Source organism: Myxocyprinus asiaticus, chromosome 10, assembly GCF_019703515.2.
Source record: "Myxocyprinus asiaticus isolate MX2 ecotype Aquarium Trade chromosome 10, UBuf_Myxa_2, whole genome shotgun sequence".
Classification (NCBI taxonomy): Eukaryota; Metazoa; Chordata; class Actinopteri; order Cypriniformes; family Catostomidae; genus Myxocyprinus; species Myxocyprinus asiaticus.
In genome coordinates this window covers 31234817-31255952 of record NC_059353.1, presented here as the reverse complement: position 1 = coordinate 31255952, position 21136 = coordinate 31234817, and the positions used below count along the sequence as shown (strand labels likewise).

The 21136-nt window shown below is 38.1% G+C and overlaps 1 protein-coding gene and 1 long non-coding RNA gene across 8 annotated transcripts in view; one reads left to right on the top strand and one right to left on the bottom strand.

The window, feature by feature from the left end:
• The window catches only part of LOC127446807 (dachshund homolog 1-like), a 152631-nt gene that overhangs the window by 108199 nt on the left and 23296 nt on the right, over positions 1 to 21136 (bottom strand). The gene's annotated exons all lie outside the window — the stretch shown is intronic.
• LOC127446816 (uncharacterized) lies at positions 7093 to 9390 on the top strand. Of its 2 annotated transcripts, XR_007898253.1 has the most exons (6): positions 7093 to 7909; positions 8224 to 8291; positions 8391 to 8516; positions 8616 to 8732; positions 8818 to 8885; positions 8985 to 9390. It is a non-coding gene; the product is annotated as an uncharacterized LOC127446816 (long non-coding RNA). The 2 variants fall into 2 exon arrangements; XR_007898252.1 differs by having other exon boundaries at positions 7093 to 8291.

The window sequence follows — 21136 nt, the reverse complement described above, 5'->3', positions numbered from 1 at the left end:
GTAGGAAGCTTTGGTGTCTGGGTGAACAATATTTCTTACCAGAGATTTATGTCTATTTACAGCAGCGTGAAATAATACAATAAACAAAGTGCAGGCTTGCAGTTCACTGCAAATTAAGAGGTTCGAGCTGAGCATTTTTGACAGATAAAGCTCTCTGTGAGGGGGGCTGTGCTTTCTTACATGTACCAGCCTGCAATATGAACCCATCTGAGATATGATTAGATTCATTTTGACAGGTAAAGCCCAGTGTTCTGCAGATAATTCCCCTGCACACAAGTCATAGAATATTTGTATGCTTTATTCAATGAAGGATGACATTTTATTCTCTCTTTTTTTCCCTTATAACAATACACCACTATATGCGGTCATTTGGTTTTCTTCAAAAGAGCACAGAGAGCCGTTGAGAAGTTGCTATCATCTATTAAAAATGAAGTGTAGAGAAATTCTAATGCAGTCTGAGGGGGAAAATGAGGGAACAGAATGGAAATCGACTTAATTTTTTAATACACTTTAACACCTTGCTTTAATCCGACGCTAATGTCCATTGTCAAGGGTTACTGCAGAGATATCGCAAGCAGCTGTCAGTCAAGAGCTTGGTCAAATTAAAGCACAGCTCCATTAAGTTATGAATGGAACCTGGAGGTCCGCTGTGAATCAGTCATATTCCTGCCACTGTTATGCTTATTACAGCCAAACACTAGAAAGACCTTATTAGCAGTTCTGTATTTAGATAAAACATGATGGCCAATAGTCATATGCATGTAGATAAAGTGTATTGAGGGCAATGTGTGTTTTATCTTTGTAATTTAAGTTGAAACTTTCTACTTTGCATTTCTACTTTGAAACTGTGTTTTGTTTGTCTCTGCGGACAGGCATTTGGAAGGATTTGTACATAATAGAAAAGAGTACTGAATAACACTAACCTGAGTTGGGCGGGTTGTCACACAGGGATGCCCAGAACACCATGGAAGAAAGAAAGGGAAAAGACAAAATGAGTGAAAACATAAATAAAGTAGAGTCCTGTTGAAACACAAAATAAAGTCTAATCATTTCTAAGTCTCTTTGTTTCCCATGCAAGAATCACACCACAAAGGTCTATGTACTACATTTCCCATGTGAGCAGCCAGAAAAATTAATACTGATGAATCTTTTTTGAGTACTGGTGTTGGCACCTTTCTAGAGAGTAATCTGAAAGAATTATTCACTATAGCAAAGTTTAGCTCAATAAGTTGAGTGTTTTGCAAACAGATGCACAACAAAATGAGTCCTTTTCACACAACATCCAATTTCAAGTTAGAAAACTAGGCATTGAACTGACCTCTAAGGTTTAGCAAATGCTATCAAAATATCATACTGTATATTGGGGGCCTGGGTAGCTCAGCAAGTAAAGACGCTGACTACCACACCTGGAGTCGCAAGTTCGAATCCAGGGTGTGCTAAGTGTCTCCAGTCAGGCTTCCTAAGCAACCAATTGGCCCGGTTGCTAGGGTGGGTAGAGTCACATTGGGTTAACCTCCTCTTGGTCTCCATAATGTGGTTCTTGTCCACTTTGAAAATTCTACATTGAAAATGTAGAAAACATCACCCACACAGAGGTCACTGGAAAACCAAGCAACTTCCTATTGGTCAATGCTGAGAATTCGCCTGTCAAAGTTTAACTTGAACTCTATGCGAAATCCACAAGAGGAAATTCTTCGCCATGGAAAGTCCATCGCGCAATATTCTCAATCGTGCAGATTCCCATTTAGATAATTGTATTTCGTAAAGTTCTCTCATCATTTACTCACCCTAATGCCATCCCAGATGTGTATGACTTTCATTCTTCTGCTGAGCACAAACAAAGATTTTAAGGAGAATATCTCAGCTCTGTAGGTCTATACAATGCAAGTGAATGGGAACCAACGTTTTGAAGCTCCAAAATGACAAGGCAGCATAAAAGTAATCCATAAGACTCCAGTGGTTGAATACATGCCTTCAGAGGTGATATGATAGGTGTGAGTGAGAAACAGATCAATATTTAAGTCCTTTTTTACTATAAATCTTCACTTTCACTTTTTTACTTTCACATTCTTCTTTTGTTTTTGGTGATTTGTATTCTTCATGCATATCGCCACCTATTGGGCACGTATGAGAATTCATCGTAAAAACGGACTTAAATATTGAACTTTTTCTCACCCACACCTATCATATCACTTCTGAAGATATAGATTTAATCACTGGAGACAGAAAGTCATACACATCTGGGATGGCATGAGGGTGAGTAAAGGATGACAGAATTTTCATTTTTGGGTGAACTATTCCTTCAAATCTGTATAACTGCTTACAGGTAATTTTGTTAATATTAAAGAGTTAACTAGCATATAAATATCTTCAAAGCAAATACTCCAATTTTGACAGTCATGAAGACTGGTAAAGTGCATATCATTAAGCTGTTACCTTTTTTTGCAGCAGTGTACCTTGAATGTGAATTTCACACCAAAGCCTGTCAGCAACACATAATGCCACAGTAAAGTGAAGTAACACAGGATTGTATAGGATACAACATGACACTGGCCTTAGAATAAATCGTGTTAGGATGTCACCAACGCATTACTCCAAAGACTGGAGCTTTTAAGGACAAGCCCACTGGCTATCCCACCTGTTAAAACAAAGAGCCTCGCAAGGCATGCAATGACACATTCTGGCACCTCTCTAATATAGTGTATATATTTTTGGAATTAAGACATTGAAAACCATTACACAATCATTTCACCCTTTACCAAATGCTAAAGGTATTCCTGTCTGTGTGGTGTGTATGTGGGTATTTGAGTGTGAGTGTTTGTGTGCATGTGCACATTTGTTAGCGTCTCTTTCTGGCTAGCTCCATATGGAAGATTCAAGCACTTGGCGGCTGTCACACAATTGGGAGACCAAAGCCTGCTGAAGGATAACAAATGACTTCATGGCAAAACAACAATTGAAATTCTTTCAGTATGTGGCATTAAAAACAACTGAACAAATAAAGATAAGGAGGTTAGTAGGATTTGAAATGAGATTTCTCTCTCTCCTTCCCAGCCCTCTGTTAAAGGGCTAAACAAAACAAATGGAGCTTATTACCGCAGATTACCTTACACTGGACAGATTCACTGTGTGGGGCCAACTGTAAACAATGTCTTTCTCTCCGCTTGCAAAGTACGTGCCATTTATAACACTGAGCAATCAAAGCCACTGCTTGGTTAGATAAAGGAAAATGTATGCAGGGCCTGGTGTTTGAAAATACAGTCACTTAAGGCTGTTACTATGTGTTACCATAGCAAACACTGATAAACAAATGATTCCCTGCTATACGGCTTATATTATTACTGTTTAAATAGTGCCCAGGGGATTGGGATTTCGGCATGTAGGAAAGTGGCAGAAGGGATTTGAATTTAAAATCCAGACAAAATCACAAGGTTGCAAATTTTATGAAACATTTTATGCTAACTGGTGACAGTGCAAGGTGTGCTAACAATAACATCAACATTTTAGATATGTTCAACGGCAAATGCGTATGACTCGGTAGCCATTAATCACACCGCAAGACATTTTCTCCACCCCATAACTCTCACAATTCAATATGAAACTTTCTGGGAACTTTCAGCGGTCTGCAGCAGTAGCGGCCAGGGAAGATAAATAGTGTTGGACATATATTCTGTTCATTTGCCACTCTCTTTCCTGTCAGCAGCCAGCAAAAGCTCTCTCATGCAATCGGAGATTTGATTTATACCCGGCGCCATGGAGCAACAGGCTCCGAGCACGGGTAAAGCGGCAGTCTCTAGATTTATCATCGGCCCAGTCCATCTAACAATCGGGCGTTAAACAGAACAAAAACCCATTCCAAATAAATTCCCACTGTATTTGTGTGCCGATTTGATTTACCGGCCTTTGGGGAGGCACCATTTGGTAGTGCGAGAGCGGCAAGAGGTAGGTGGTGCCGGAAAGGAAAGGGGGAAGGAGGGGGGACGCATGTGCCAGAAGTGTTTATTGTGTCAGATTGATTTATTGAGTGAGCTTCATTTCACTGAATGTTCTCAGATATTTATTTCCCTAAAGGCCCCACAAAGATATGAACAAGCTCGCATCCACATATGTCATCATTGTCCATTTTACAGAGTCAGGAGAGGGGGGGTTAAGGGAGAGCACTGGGGCACCTTTCAATCTGTGTCTCACAGACAAGGCTTCTTAAAAAATAGAGATCTGCATACAGTCGCTCTTTAAACAATGCTTTAGCCAAACTCTAGAAATACACAAACACGTTAACGCTGCTCTTTCACAAAAACACTCAGGTGTCACTGAACTTCATAAATTTGTAACTCAGAAGAATTTTACAGTCCCCTCATGGGTCAAAATACAAAACCTGAACCAAAAGAAATGACTTTAAAAATTCCACATCAGCCGTGTTGACAAAACAAGATGGCTATCAAATCCAGGAGAAGATATAAACAAAGATCCCATTTTGAAAAAAAGAAAAAGAAAAAAAAAAAAGACTTCTGAGGCCCGGGTGACATCAGTGAGATATAAGAATACAGTAAAGCAGATGGCGCTGGCCTTTGATTTTTCAGATGGCTGTCCTGACTGGTGAGCTTACTGACATCCAGTCGTCTCATTGACATGCTGCCTCCACTGCCTCCCCATCCGCAGCTCTCTCTCTCTCTCTCTCTCTCTCTCTCTCTCTCTCTCTCTGTGTCCCTCTAGAGGTGCTCGTCTCTCAGCCTCTGTGCCCCGGCACCGCCCGCCAACCCGACTGTTCTCGTTTCAGCCAACCCGCCTGCTGCCGCTGTTTATCCAATATCAGTAATGAGATGCAATTGTACATGCCGCCTTTTATATAAAGAAGCAAAAGCAATTACTATTGTGAGGTTTGACTGCAGCCATCACTAATTAGGAGACTTAATATAATGTTAATATTAGAGGTAAAAACACACAGCGCATAACAAACTGTGCTATTTGCTGTTTTGCGCGGGAATAATTAACTCTGACTGCTAGTAATTTTTTTACGACTGTATACGTATAGATGTCGGTGTTTATTAACAAGCAAATAAGTCCTTGGCTGCTGACACAGACAAACGTTCCATCAATCTGCGCCCTATGATTAGCTTCCGAAGAAAAAAAAATCCATAACATGATCCTTCGCCCTTATCTGCAAATAAATCTCCATTTTAACATGTAAAAATGGGAATATTAAACAGTCACAGGCTAATTTAAATTGGACCGGCAAACAGAATTAAATGCAGGTTGCCAATTTCGTGACCACGCAAGTACCTTGTATTTTTTTAGGGTCATAACATCATTACCATAGTGCAAGCTCAGAAACGACGACTCAAAATTCCCTAATTACTGTATGTTTACTGGGCGCCACAGGCCTGCGCACAGTTAATGAAACATCACAGTGCAAGCCTCTAGGGCCCAGGGGAGACAGGCCCTCCATTGTAACACTTGCAGTTCTGCTTTTCCACTCTGTATGCAATTAATTGATCCAGCAGCCATATTTTATGAGGCATTTGAGGACAATCTGGAAGAGCATCAAAATGCCCTCAGCAAAAAAGGATTTTGTCATGTAATGAAACAAAGCAATCCAACAAAAATAAAAACACTGTGTAAGTACCCATAAGGTGTTTAAAGTTACTAATGACAATGTAGCTTGTTAGAACATAAGGACAATGCCTGATTACTAATTGTAGTAAATACATTTAACCCTTTAATGCTTTTATACAAATGACTACTATATCACGTCGACTTTCTGTGTGACAGTGGTGAATTATCAGTATTCCATATGCGTGTACACATAATACATGCTATTTCTTACTCAAAGTGGCACTGATGTGTCAGTTATTGTCTTGATTTACATTTGACATTGCTTTTTGACGAATAATCAACAGGGAAGTAAACTATACCAAGTGTAACACATAAACAGTATGATTTGGCTATTGTCATTTGGGTGTACTAATAAAAAAGTATGTAAGATGTGCATCTATCTAGACTCAAAAGAGACTGCCCTTGTTCTCTAATTGTGTGCACATTCAAATCTGCCACGTTGATGATACACGCAAGAACAAATGAAGTTTGTGCCAAATTCTTATCCTTATGGTAGACATAAAACAAAGATTCCCTTCCAAGTGCCAGATTTATATGGGTTGAGGAAAATATTTTCAGTCAGTAAAGACTTAAATGTGGGTCTGTTCCTCACACAAAGTTATAGTATGCCTTCCAAAGACTGGGAATATAGCATTTGAGTCCTATAGACTACTATTATAGTACATTTATGTGCTTTTTAGAGCTTGACAGTCTAACCCATTGCCCTTTCATCCCTCATCCTTGTATTCCACAGATTAATATATATATATATATATATATATATATATATATATATATATATATATATATATATATATATATATATATATTTTCTTTTTTTTGGGGGGGGGGAACTAATCCTTTCATGTTACTCTTAAATATTGCACCTGAAAAACAGTTTCATTGTTTTATTTTATCATCTATTTTGATATGTTAAAAATCAGTTTTTTATAATAATAATTAGAAACAAATCTAGTTTCAAAGGGGGAAAAAGAGAGAACCACTGGATTAGAATAACATTGTCATTTTGTTGTATTTTAACTTAAAGGCATGTATTACAATGACTAAAGTGCATATCACTCACAAAATAACTGCCCCATTGTGTTTACACATTGACTAGACTGTGAGCCGTCCCCCGTGCATTAGATGTCTCGGGCCTTGCCGTTACCCTCATGGAGCGAGCCACCGAAAGTGATTCCCAATTGTTGTGATGTCATTGTCTGAGAGCAGGGCAGACTATTGATACTATATATATATATATATATATATATATATATATATATATATATATATATATATATATATATAAATTGTTTTATAAATTGTTGCAAGGGCTAGCATGTGGCAGATTGCTTTCTCTGACCCAGTTTTAGATCAGTACAGGTAAAGACAGGGGCTGTGGACTCTTCTGCACTGGGGACTCGAAATGAGAAATAAGCATTTCCAGCTGTATTCAGCTGGACACATAAACAATTTGCTGTGGGGAAAAAGCCAGAAAAATGGGATAAATAGGCTACACTAGCTGAGAGCAGGTTATAAAAAAGTTAATGCTGAAAACAGAAATCTTTTACGTAATTACGTAATTAGGCGAGTTAAAAAGCCAAGTGGAAAGCTGATTCTAACTCATATTTAAAGCTGTTTAATACTTTCTTCTATCCAAGCTAAATATGCAGAGGCAAGTATAATTAAGCAATTTGTAGGTTGATTCTTCTGAAAAGTGTAAACACTGTGGTTTTATCAAAACATTGCTCTATCTGTGTTAGCACCCTGACTAGCCTGACACAGCAACATTGGCACAACCAATGGCATGAGTTTGGGGTGGGACAACCTGTTTTTCCAACAATTGAAAGACAGGGGAGTGTTCAGGAAATCCTTTTGAAATAAATTATTTTTGCAATTGCATTTGGTGATGCAAGTGGCAAAGAAATTACACTTCATCTTTAAAGCCACAAGACAATAACTGTATGACCCGACCAGATGTCTTCATCTATCTCTGAAAGACCATATTAGCTGGTGTAATATGAAGGCATCTTAACTGCAATGCTCAAAATGTCAAACTTGCAGAGAATTGCATTACATACTGTATATGATGGCATCACACATAGTTGTGAGGAAACCCCTAGATAAATAACTAGAGGTTGAGATATAGCGTCTATTTAAGGGCAGTTAAGCTAGGGAAACATCACATGGCCATGTTTGGTGTGCACAGTATGAAGATACTAGAACAGGTGCAATACACCAACATTTATAAAGTTGATGATAATGATCATGCTAATTGGTCAAGATAAAACGTCCTTCATCATCTTATTCGGTTCAGGTGAGATAAAGGTGTCTTAAAATTAAAAAAGTAATTTTATTATCATCACGAATGCACACGTCTTTATTATTGAGCAGCATTATCTATTGTAGTGATAGAGTGATAAATCATCCAGGTCGATAAATTGGCTGATATTTGGACATTTAAATTATTGGCATTGGTTGATTACACAGAAAGTCGGCTGAGCTGAAAGCTTGAGTGCGATGTTACTCTGTTAAGTAAGAGAAATACATTTATTTGTTGATTAATTTTATGTTATTTTAATTTATTTTGACCTAACTCCTTGTCATTTATGACTTACACATTTATTTCAGCAAGTACAAAGAATAAATGTCGACATAACGGTTTCGTCCAGGCCTGCAATACTCTCCGCCAGTCTGAGGTTAGTAATTTCCAACTTGAATCACTAAAATCTCTGTTCTGGATTGACTAGTAATCTTGATACCAGGTTATGTTATAATTTAATTTTCTTTGCATCTAGAAAACATGGGGAACAATTGAAACAATTTTATAAAGAGATGAATCAAGCTTTATTCAATAGTGTGAAAATGTCAAATGTCCAAAGTCAAAAAGAGGAACAGATGGAAATGTTTCAATTTCTCAACTTGTGAGTATTTGTTGTTTGTAGTTTTATTGTAATTTTCAAAAATATGATAATTATGTATTTTTTATTGAAGATGCCATATTAATTTAACATGGGTTTTAGCAAAGGCCTTCACCTAACTCAGAGCATTTCTGACGTTCTGGACATCAACATCATGAGAAGTGGAAGTCAAAGGGGACATTTGACTTCAAAACAATGACATAAACAATGTCATAAAAGGTACATATTTGTCTAATTTGTCTCATTCTTTTGCATTGCATCAAGGCTTTTATGACACTAAATAATGGGTAATTTCTGTTTGCAGTGGCTCTGGAGTGCAGCATTACCAGTTTGACTATCTTCATACAGATAAAACACAACACTCCTATTCATGTAAGTTTTAAGATGCAGTTTAGAGAGATACCAATTTCTTTGTTTTTAATTACTCTGCATACTGACAGCAGGTCTATTAAATGTTTCACATACTTACAGGGATCAGCACATTCATCCTCAACCTGATCTTTCATATGGTGTACAGACCCCTCAGTGCAGAGTGTCGGCATCAGACTGATGACATGGAGATGGCTGAAGTGAAGTTTTGCTTAATATGTTGTATCTAAAAGACCTTATTCAGTTTTTCAGACCAACAAAATGATTCTGTATCTGCCCCAGTGCTAAAATTGTTTAACAGCTTTTCATTGGTCATTTGTTATTATTTTACTTGTTTATTAATCTTACTTATGGTTATAATGTTAACTCATAGTTCATGTTAAATGATTTAATGTTTATGATGTTTATTTAAATAATATTACTACTAATTAAGTTTTAGCTTATTATTGCAAACCTGTGGATTTATTAAGTAAATTCTCAGAACTAGTGCATTATGAATTATGTTAATTATTGCCTGTGTTGTTGTAAATACAAACTATTAAAAATGTTTTACTTAATAAAACTTAAATGTCTTTTATATGGTTATTTCACTCGCTTAGTGATATAGAATATGGACTATTCAATTTGCATATCCATTAAATGTTCTTCTGGTAATAAAACAAAAAATGTATTTAAAAACTACACTGATCAGCCACAACATTAAAACCACCTGCCTAATATTTTGCAGGTCCCCCTCGTGCAATCAAAACAGCGCCAACCAGCATCTCAGAATAACTTTCTGAGATGCTATTCTTCTCTATTCTAGTGTGTGTGTGTGTGTGTGTGTGTGTGTGTGTGTGTGTGTGTGTGTGATATTTAAATATTTTATACTTTGTGACTATATATAATCATTATATCAGTCTTCAAACACCTTGCTCTCTAATATCGGTTCTGGCATCGGCCATTGTAAAATCCACATTGGTTGACCAATACTCTATTGTAAAGTTTTTGGATCAATCAGTGTAAAAGAATGCATCTTTTTGAGAACACTGCCACTGTAGCCAGTGGACACAGAAATGAGAGTCGACCTGATCTTGGCGAGCTACAAGAGGCTGTTTTCTCCACTTAAGCGGAGCTGATTGAAGGTGGAGGATTCACAACGCTGGGGGTGATTTCCATAAGAAGGGGAGGATGGGTTTTTAATGGGGGTCAGTGACAGGGCCGGAGTCTGAATTGGCAAGGGTGCATCAATTAGTGCACGGGCAAAGCTCAGGATAATGATAAGGTGAGTGGAAAGAGAGGGGTAATCTTCATTAGAAGCACATGAAAAATATTATAGGCTCACAAAGAGGAGGCAAATGAGAGTGTGGCAAAGGGCAAGATAGAAACATCCTCTCTCTTCACAAACTTATTCCAGAGAGTTTCTATTGCTGTGGCTAAGGATTTAACATCCAAGACTTCGAAGGGACTTTTAATAAGCGAATGCTTTTGTTTCATACTGTAAGGATATCATTTTTAAAGGCTGACAAATTTTGAAACTTTCAAAATGAATATTATGTTTCTGGACTCTATAAAATATTTAACCATTAGTCTGACTCACTCAGTGGAAAACCCGAAGCACGCTACAAGTGATTAATGAACATCTAGACCAATATTAACAAAAACACTTACAGAGAAAATGGTTTTTCTGGTATTTCTGTCCCTGAAATGAGATTTCTCTCCAGAATTATATTTGTTTAAACAAACAAAAAAGACTAAACAAGCCATTTTTTATTTATTTATTTTGTTGACAAAACATCAAACAAAAATATAATTGGCCTGTTTTGAAAATACAGATAACAGAAAACAATTTACAATGGCAAGTTTGTTTCTTTTTTCTACTGATTGTCATTGTAACAGTTCAGGAAAGGAGGATGTGGGAACCAGAGTAACAAACAACAAAACTTTAATCAAACAGAACATCAAACTGAAAACACAGCAACATAAACACACACACAGAGTGGCCGCATGTGTCTCTCTCTCCCTAGCGTCCCCGGCTCTTCCCTTATCTCCCTCCCACTGATTAGGTAACTCAGCGCCGGGCGTGTATCCTCACGGCCCAGCCACGCCTTCCTCCTCATCACACTCCTCCACCCTCCCATTCAGGCCGGGGCGCCATCCGGACTGGCTTACTCCAACCCCTCCCCCCCATCTCTGGAGGGGAGACGCTGCCCTTCCGGCCGTTCTGCCACCCGATGGTTCTCCCCGCCTCCTGAGAATCTGAGAGACACGAGGGGAGGGAGGGGGAGAGAGAAAGAGCAAGCGGGAGAGACAGAGAGAGAGAGAAGAGAGAGAGAAAAGAAACACTCTTCTTCGGCTCCCACGGGCACGCCGCCCACCCGGTCCTCGGCCGCACCTCCGTCCCCTGGCAGACGGCAGCGGTTCCTCCGCCTCCCGGCGGATGGCAGTGAGTCCTCCATCCCCCGGCAGATGGCAGTGAGTCCTCCATCCCCTGGAAGATGGCAATGGCTCCTCCTTCTCCTGGCGAACAGCAGCAGCTCCTCCGCTTCCTGGCGGACGGCAGCGACGAGTTCTCTTGGACAGCGTGCCCTTCCTCATTTCCTGGGTGTCGGCACCAGTGTAACAGTTCAGGAAAGGAGGATGCAGGAACCGGAGTATCAAACAACAACACTTTAATCAAACAGAACATCAAACTGAAAACACAGCAACATAAACACACACACAGAGTGGCCGCATGTGTCTCTCTCTCCCTGGCATCCCCGGCTCTTCCCTTATCTCCCTCCCGCTGATTAGGTAACTCAGCGCCGGGCTTGTATCCTCATGGCCCAGCCACGCCTTCCTCCTCATCACACTCCTCCACCCTCCCATTCAGGCCGGGGCGCCATCCGGACTGGCTTACTCCATCCCCTCCCCCCCATCTCTGGAGGGGAGACGCTGCCCTTCCGGCCGTTCTGCCACCCAATGGTTCTCCCCGCCACCTGAGAATCTGAGAGACACGAGGGGAGGGAGGGGGAGAGAGAAAGAGCAAGCGGGAGAGACAGAGAGAGAGAGAAGAGAGAGAGAAAAGAAACACTCTTCTTCGGCTCCCACGGGCACGCCGCCCACCCGGTCCTCAGCCGCACCTCCGTCCCCTGGCAGATGGCAGCGGTTCCTCTGCCTCCTGGCAGACGGCAGCGGTTCCTCCGCCTCCCGGCGGATGGCAGTGAGTCCTCCAACCCCTGGCGGACAGCAACAGCTCCTCCGCTTCCTGGCGGACAGCAGAGACTCCTCTGTCCCCTGGAAGACGTCAATGGCTCCTCCTTCTCCTGGCGAACGGCAGCGGCTCCTCCGCTTCCCGGCGGACGGCAGCGACGAGTTCTCCCAGACAGCGTGCCCTTCCTCCTTTCCCGGGTGTCGGCACCAATGTAACAGTTCAGGAAAGGAGGATGAGGGAACCGGAGTAACAAACAACAAAACTTCAATCAAACAGAACATCAAACTGAAAACACAGCAACATAAACACACACACAGAGCGGCCGCGTGTGTCTCTCTCTCCCTGGCGTCCCCGGCTCTTCCCTTATCTCCCTCCCGCTGATTAGGCAACTCAGCACCAGGTGTGCATTCTCACGGCCCAGCCACACCCTCCTCCTCGTCACAGTCATATTTCTGTCTTTGAGGTGTTATTGTAGTTTTTTCCAGAATTTGTTTAAACAAACAAAAAACTAAACACACTGTTTATTTTTTGTTGTTGACAAAACATCATCAAACAAAATCATCATTAGCTTGTTTTGAAAATGCTGAAAAATTAATTTTCAATGGTATGTATGAATCTTTTTTCTGACAATATTTATAATTTCCGACCCGAACAACAGACCTTTGATGTGCATACGAGGATAAAAGCAGTGACTTAATAAGGCAAGACATTAGTGAACATGTGTAAAGAGTGTTCATAAATGTGTGAGAGGAGAGGCGAGTTCAGGTGCGGAAAGGAATTTGATTACATTGTGTCCACCTATCCAAATGAACCCCATCATGTGAACATTGTGCAGCCAAGCAGACACAAAGCTCCAAAGACCATCCAGGCAGTTGTATACTATTTACCGTAATTTTATATTGAAGAAGAAAAAAACACACTACCCTATTGAACAGTTTTGTCCCCACAGGGCAAACTGCATGGCACATTCTCCACGAATTACAGTCGTCTCCTGTTTAGAGAAGTAGAAAAGAAAACCATCACATTTTATGAGCCCTAAAACCTGTGAACAAAATCTTTGGAGCAGATAAATTTGAAACGCCACAATGCAATTAAAGCCCAATTCGATTTGTGCACACACAGTCCATCTGTCAAAGGGAAACCAGAGCGGAGGAGATCCATTGTTAGTGAATTCCTGCTTGTCTTTGACAAACAAGGCAAATGTTTTCCAAACATGATCCAAAATACCAATGGACCCTTTTCACAGACCGTGATGACAAATTTCAGACTAAATTTAGCACTGTTAATATAGCAAACTTATATCTTAATTTTTTTAACTATGTAGTGTAAATTTATAATGCTACTCTTTGTTTTATATAACCCTGACACACACACAAAAAAAGGAAACACTGCTGCGATGGGATTTCAAATGCAGCAGGTGAGGATATGACAGTAAGTTTGGCATTTTTCTCTCTTCTGACTGCCGTAATGGATTTCCAAAAATCAATAGAGATTTTTTTTTTCTTTTTTTCTTTTTTCTGTTTACTTTTTCTGAAAGTAAAAAAAACAAATTTGCTAGGGTCTCCTATGTACCTCTATAGAAGTTGACGCTGCTTTAGTTTGCTCCCCCAATCCAAAATCCGGAAATGTGAAAAGTATTATTTTACAGTTTCACATTATCAAACAAAAACAATACTGAGTATGTCACAGAGTATGTCATCATCCTGAAAAGTTCTTCATGCAAACTTTTCCTACTAATTATTGCATCTTTGGAAATTTGATTCTTCATGCTCTGGGGAATCAATGTAAAGTTCTTGGTTCAGCTAAAATATAAATGTCTCTTATAATCCTATTTGTCCACTTTAGAATCAGAAAGATAAAAATCTTTATTATTTAGGGGGTGGGTTTGAGGGACCCGAGCTCAGTGCTTTCAGCTTGAAATGCTATCATCTTCAAAGGTAGAAGAGGATGTCAATTTACAATCAGAAATGTATCAGGGATCTCTACGCTCCTTAAAGTACAATGCATCTCCACTGATTAAAATACATCAAAGCCTCATCATTCGTTGCTCTGAGCAATACGGGTGGATTTTAATTGCAAAATGTTAAACCTCACAATTAAAAGCTTTGTGCTTCTTAAAGCTAGCCCAAACAGACACCAAGAGAGCAGCACACAAATAAGCCGGTAAGAGGGAGAGAGGTGAATTAAATGATAGCATTAAAAGCTCCCTGTTAAATGATAACACGGTAAAAGACCAATCACAGGCTACAGTGTAATATGTCAACAGATTGCACTTTTACAAGCTAGCGTTTTCTTTTTTTCTCTCAAATAGAGTTTTTCCTTTAAAAAAAAAATATATGTTCAAATGGCTAAAACAGGTGCCTGTTTGTGAGAACACAAGAGTGCCTGTCAACGATAAGGAGTTTAACATGACGTGACACTACTATAAAACGTGGAACATTCTGCCAATACAAACAGTTAGACAATTTACAGTCTACAGCCATGATAAAGCACTATAAAGTTGTTACCTAATTGTTACCTAATTGTTGCAATCAGATTACAGGTTTACAATGCAAAAAACTATTTATGAAAAACTGAGTGAGCATAAAACTCTGATCCACATAAATGTAGACTGCATTTTGTTTCATGCTGTTGTGATCCATGTAGCTTTTTTTGAACATGAGAATGTGTCTAATGAAAGACACAATATTCTTAAGCTTCCATGCCTGATCGTGACTGCTGTGTGTATTTTCCATTTCCCTTTCTGATTTGTAACTAGTAGCATCTAATAAACGAAAAAATAAAATAAAAATAAAAAAAAAATGTCTAGAGCAAATAGCTTTTCCACATATGTAGACAGTGGGACTAATTTTGACATTTTAATAATACCAAGCAATAGAAAGTCTGATTTTTTACATCAAATTGTTTATTTTGTTTACCAGGAGTGTTGGTTATTCATGTTTTTGAGACATTACAGACATTACATCAGAAATGAGCATAATTCATTCTGATTCAAAGTAATTCAAATCGCTGCCAACCAAGTTCAAATAAACTATACATTTTAAATTCTGAACCTATGTACTGATTACAATTGTCCCATGTCTGCCAAACATGTTGAGTGGTCCAAACATCATCTGCTGCCTGAAATTGAACTTTGGGTTTTAGAAGTGAATGCACTTAGCTGCACAGAGAGCTATAGGATGCCCCCTTTCTCCCTATTTAGTGAATTAATTAACCTCCAGTGTGCTGTCTGTCTGCACTGGTCTCAGAATAAAACCTCTGAAAGCAACATTTTTCAGCTTTTGGATGAACCCATTGATTCGCAATGTGAAAATGCACAGTGAATATAGAAATGCATTTACTAATGTTAATGAATAGAACTGTATTGTACAGTGATAACAAAATTACCCACAGATGTGTTAATGTTGAAAGTTATTCAAAATAACTCAAATGTTTTTGTCAAGTTTTGAGGGAATAATGTCCCAAAATCCACGTATGAGGACATCATGTTTATCAGTGCGCTGACGCGCAAAAAATGAATGCATTTTTTAAAGTGGCATATCAAATGAAATGCTAATGCTACTCATTACACTCAAACAGGTTTAAATGTAAAAACTTAAAGAAGTTTCTTACCAGAGGCACTTTTTTTGGCTCTGAGCACGTAGAACCGCTTTACAGAAATCCACATCAAGTTGTTAAGTTTCACGTGACTTAGTAGGCCAGAAGTTTAACATTTAAATGACAGTCTAGAGTAGGGGTTCTCAATGGGGGTGGTACCGCCCCCCCCCAGTGGGTGTTCAAAGGATGCCAGGGGGCGCTGAGATGAAATTAGTAGAGAGGGGGGTGTTAGGTTACAAATGGGGGACGTTTATCAGTCATGTTAATCAAATCTATCATCACGTTTTTGTTTGCAATAAAATGTTTATCTAGATTCCAATATATGGGTTGGTATTCATTTGTACCATGGTTCATCTAATTCTAAAGTCTAGCGATGCATCAGAAGTATCTGGTGTAGCAGCATCAAATAGACAGATGAAGTCACAGGTGAAGTTACAACCTCCGCTAATGCACCTGTATGGCTCTGTAGGTGGATACGGCTCAATGGACATAGCAGCGTGAGCGCAAAAGCAGGTGCGTTTTACTCACAGACAATCTCAAGCTCTTAAACGCCCACCTCTGATCATTGCAGCGCTGCAAGAACCAGTTAGAAGCACGGCAAGAGATGTGGAAACCATTTGAATTCGGCAGAGAATTCTATATGACCACCTTTGAATTTACTATATTAACACTAACTATACTTTAGGCAGAAATAGATTCATAATACATATGATCATATCACTAATTCAGCTCTATTACATTTGTCATAGGCTAAATTAAGGGAGTGAGGGAATATAATAAATTTGTCACAACTTTTAAATGTTTATATTTAGTATTTATTGTTATTACATGTGTTTAGAGTAGGCCTACTGTTCGTGATTACAAAAATGCCATAATTTGTTTTATAGAAATAATTTTACATCTAACCACAGCAGTGAAGAAGATCCATTCTTCCATGTACTTCCTATGGTCTTGTTACAAATACCACTGTTAAAACTATAAAAATAAATAAATTAATACATTTACATTTTCATAAGGGCAAATGCAAAATACAAATGTTTTTATATATATATATTTTTTTTTTTAGATTAAATAGAAATACGTAAATCCTACTGGTTTTGTTTGCCTTCAGAAATTCCAAGAGATGACAGAATTTGAATCAATAAGAACCTGATGAAAGGAGTTCCAACTCAGTCACACTGTTAGAATAATTTAGTCACATAAATTAGGTTAACTTTTTATAGATGTTACACATAACCTTACTGTTGTTGACACCAGTAAATTTACATCTACATCCTAAAGTGGGGGGGGGGCATTCATCAAAAAAAGGTTGAGAACCACTGGTCTAGAGTCTTGTGAACAGTGTTCAGTCGGCTTAAATGAATTTAAATGATGTATAGCCTATACGTATAGCGAAGCCAAAATACAACATCCACGCATGTGGATGCAGGTCGCACGAGGTTAAAGAGATAGTTTATCCAAAAAAGAAAATCCTTTCATCATATGACTTACTTTCTTCTGTTGGACAAACAATAGGTGATGTTAGGCATAATGACAGCCTCAGTCACTATGCAGTTGTATTGAAACAGATGCAATGAAAGTAAAAGATTATTGGAGGCTGTCAGTTTCGAACATTCTCCCAAACATCTCCCTTTTGTTTCCCATGGAAGTAAAATTGTCATATGGGTTTGGAATAAGCAAATGTTTAAGAAAAAGAATTTTAATTTTTGGGTGAACAATTACTTTAAGACAGATTAGTCATTCAGACAACTAACCAACTAGTTGCTTTTAAAAATATGTAGGATTGCACATTGCAATTAGCAGCAAAAATTAAAGCAATTCTTGTTTTAGCAACACTAGCATGCACCGATAGTTTCGTTACCATAAAGATGGGGACTTTGCAGGACACAAACCAATTTATTTAATGTAGCTTTTCGTTAAACAAATATAAAAAAAATAATCTTCAAACAATGATGAGCTCCACATCCATCCACAAATTCCTCACCAACACTTCAAGTAGCATTAATTAAAAGGTTGCGATAGACACGGCATGCTTCTAACAGACCTATCAACAATTAAATTAAAATTTGCTCGCAAAAGAGCATTCCAGGGTCCCTTGGAGGGACTAATGAAAAACACTTTCATGGCTAACCCATCAAAAAAGTCAGGCTGGTGGAGAGCAGGGCAGCGTAGGACACCAGCAGCAGGATGTCATGTGAGGGTCTGGAACGTGCGACCTCTCATTTCATCCTTTAATAAAGTCACACCCAGGTGGCCTTGATGCCTTACAGTTGCCTGGGGCTGCCGAGCACTAAACAGGAGCTCAGCTCAATGCCGTTACCCTCCTCCCCTCTCTTCCCTGTTCTCCGGCATAAAAAACCTGCATGCTTTGTTTTTCATTCCATGTGACAATCTGAAAGTCTGTTATCAAGATCAAACCACTCCTTAATCTCTGTTGGTGGAGCTTGTTCTGTTGCCTCGCTGACTGATTTGCAGAGTGTTCTAACGGCAGTTGTGTAATGTCTGAAGTGAGGAAATAACTCAAATAGAACCAGGGACATGCCATCTCCAGTAAGACTGTGGAATCGGTTTGTGGTCACAAGCATTGAGGAAGTCTAGGGTTAGTTGACTTGGGTTACTCGATTTGTTAGAAATGTTGCAACTTTTGCGAGTTTGGTAGCACTAATACAAATCCAAAATCTAAATCAACCACGAGAAAAAATGAGTCTCGAAAAAAGGGCTGTGGTACTTAAATGATTTCTGAAGTTAAGAGGTTGCAGCAAAACTTGCCTTGAGCTGGTCATTTTTCAGCTTGCTATGCTGATTTAAGCACAAACATTGTGAGAGGCCTGGGATTTCATTGTGCAAATGATCACCGTGTAATACTTTCATAACTTCCTGTGTGAAAGAATCCTGTTGGCGAGGCTCTCAACAAGCCAAGTCTTCAGAAAAACATTCAGGTTATCAGAATTTCTGTAGGCCATTTCTTTAATTAGCTTTCACAATTTGTGTAAAGATAATGTCAGAGGATTGATGAATTTAGTCTTGGAAGGAAGACAGAAAGTTAAATAATGTTCTCCTCAGAGTCTGCACTATTCCAACAGACAGAATAAATGCTTCTGTCGACTGATGAAAAGATACTTGTCTGCTTTCCTTCATATTATGACAGTAACTTAACACCAACACACCCACACAGATGCAAAATCAAGACATTATGCTGTAATTGCAAAAGAAGGAACGTGGACGGACTAACAGACTGCAAATTTCATTTAGTCCACAATATGGATGCAACTTCAAAAGTTTCCTGACTTTGATTTATGCGTTCTGGTCTTCATGGTGTCAATTACAAGTGGGTGAAAGAAAAGTTACAATTGTTTTGGGGGTGCCTAAAGCAGTATTTATACTAAACAGTTGTAATTTTACATTTAAAATGAGGAATTACAACACTTCAGTAACCACAAAGGTTAGATTACAAGTTAGTTCAGAGCATATTACAATATTACAATAGGATCAGTTTTGAACTATACATGGATATTGTCATAATATAAATAGGTTCTGTCATATTTTTTTCACTTTTTTAAAGATTTACAAAAGACAAGTATATAACCAAAAAACATTGTTTTAAGCCTTAAATGCATGGGAATTTCACCAAATTTATCGGGTCTTTGTAGACCTGGCACTTATATCTATCACAAATGGATCAAAATGCCCAATAATGTCAAATTTTCTAAATATTTTCAAGACAATTAGAAAGTAAAAGAATAAAATACAGTACTGTGCAAAAGTTTTAGGCACTTGTGAAAAATGTTGCATAGTGAGGATGTCTTCAAATATAATGACATAAATAGTTTTCATTTATCACTTAATGTCATACAAAATCCAGTAAACATAAAAAAGCTAAATCAATATTCGGTGTGACCACCTTTCTCAATCCTTTCCTGGAGTACCACTTACACTACACATTTTGGATGTCTCCCTTATTTGACACACTCAATTCAGATCATGGAGCACTCTACCAATTGCTTCTGTCTCTTTATGTAATCTCAGACTGACACGATGTTCAGTGGGGGGCTTTGTGGGGGCCATGACATCTGTTGCAGGGCTCCCTGTTCCCTGTACATTTATATTTCCTATTGACACACTAAACCATCTCAAGACAAATGCTTTTATGAAACAACTTATGTGCCTAAGACTTTTGCATAGTACTGTATATTTTGATGCTTTACTTGTCATATATCAAAGAAAAAAAATCACACTTTACTTTAGAATTAATTTCACACTGAAATTTCCTGAGAAATTTCCAACTGGCTGTCAAACACATACTGAGCTACACATAGCACATAAGATACACATAAGCTACACTTATGTGTTTTCACATGTACTTTATGAGTCTAAATAGATGCACAACTTATATAATTTCAGTAGTACACCCAAATGACAATAGTCATATCATACTGTTCATTTGTTGAACTTGCTATAGTTTACTTCCATGTTGTTTCATCATCAAATAGCAATGTCAAATGGAAATCAAGTCGATCACTGACACATCAGTGCCACTTTGAGTAAGAAATAACATGTATAACATGTACACTACCGGTCAAAAGTTTTGAAACACTTACTCATTCTTTATTATAATTTTTTTCACATTTTATAATAATAGTAAAGTCATCAAAACTATGGAACAACATAAATGGTACTATGGGAATTATGTTGTGACTAAACAAAATCCAAAACAAATCAAAACTGTGTTATATTTTAGCATCTTCAAAGTAGTCAGCCTTTGCCTAGAATTTGCAGACATGTACTCTTGACATTTTTTCAACCAACTTCTTGAGGCATCACGATGGGATGCTTTTTAAACAGTATTGAAGGAGTTCCCATCTATGTTGGGCACTTATTGGCTGCTTTTCTTTATTATTTGGTCCAAGTCATCAATTTCAAAAACTTTTTTTTTTTTTTTTTAATTACATTTTAGTTTTATAATGAAATAAATTAATATGGTAGCACAAATATATTTTTGTCTACAAAACTAATTTCAAACATTTAAGCATACGCCTTCAGATCAAAAGATTTTAAAGATCATGAGAAACATTTCAGTCAAGTGTTTCAAAACTTTTGACCGGTAGTGTATGAGTATATGCATATGGAATACTGATAAATCACCACTGTTGTTAATTCATTAGTGCACAGAAAATCAATGTGATATAGTATTTATTTGTATTAATATAGTACTCATTTATCTTTTAATAAACAAAGAAATAGATACCCTGTGATAGTAAAAATTATATTGATATGAAATAATCATAAAAATATAATCTATGGAAGTAAAAAAAAAAAAAAAAATGACACTCTTACATACCAAGTTCTCTAATGACCCTATACACCTTTGGTACTTAAACCATTATAATAATAATAATAAAACATTTTGTTTGCAATTTTGGCATTTTTTTTACACTATGTATAAGAGTGAGATTGAGGAATACTAAAGAGGTGTGGGTACAACTTC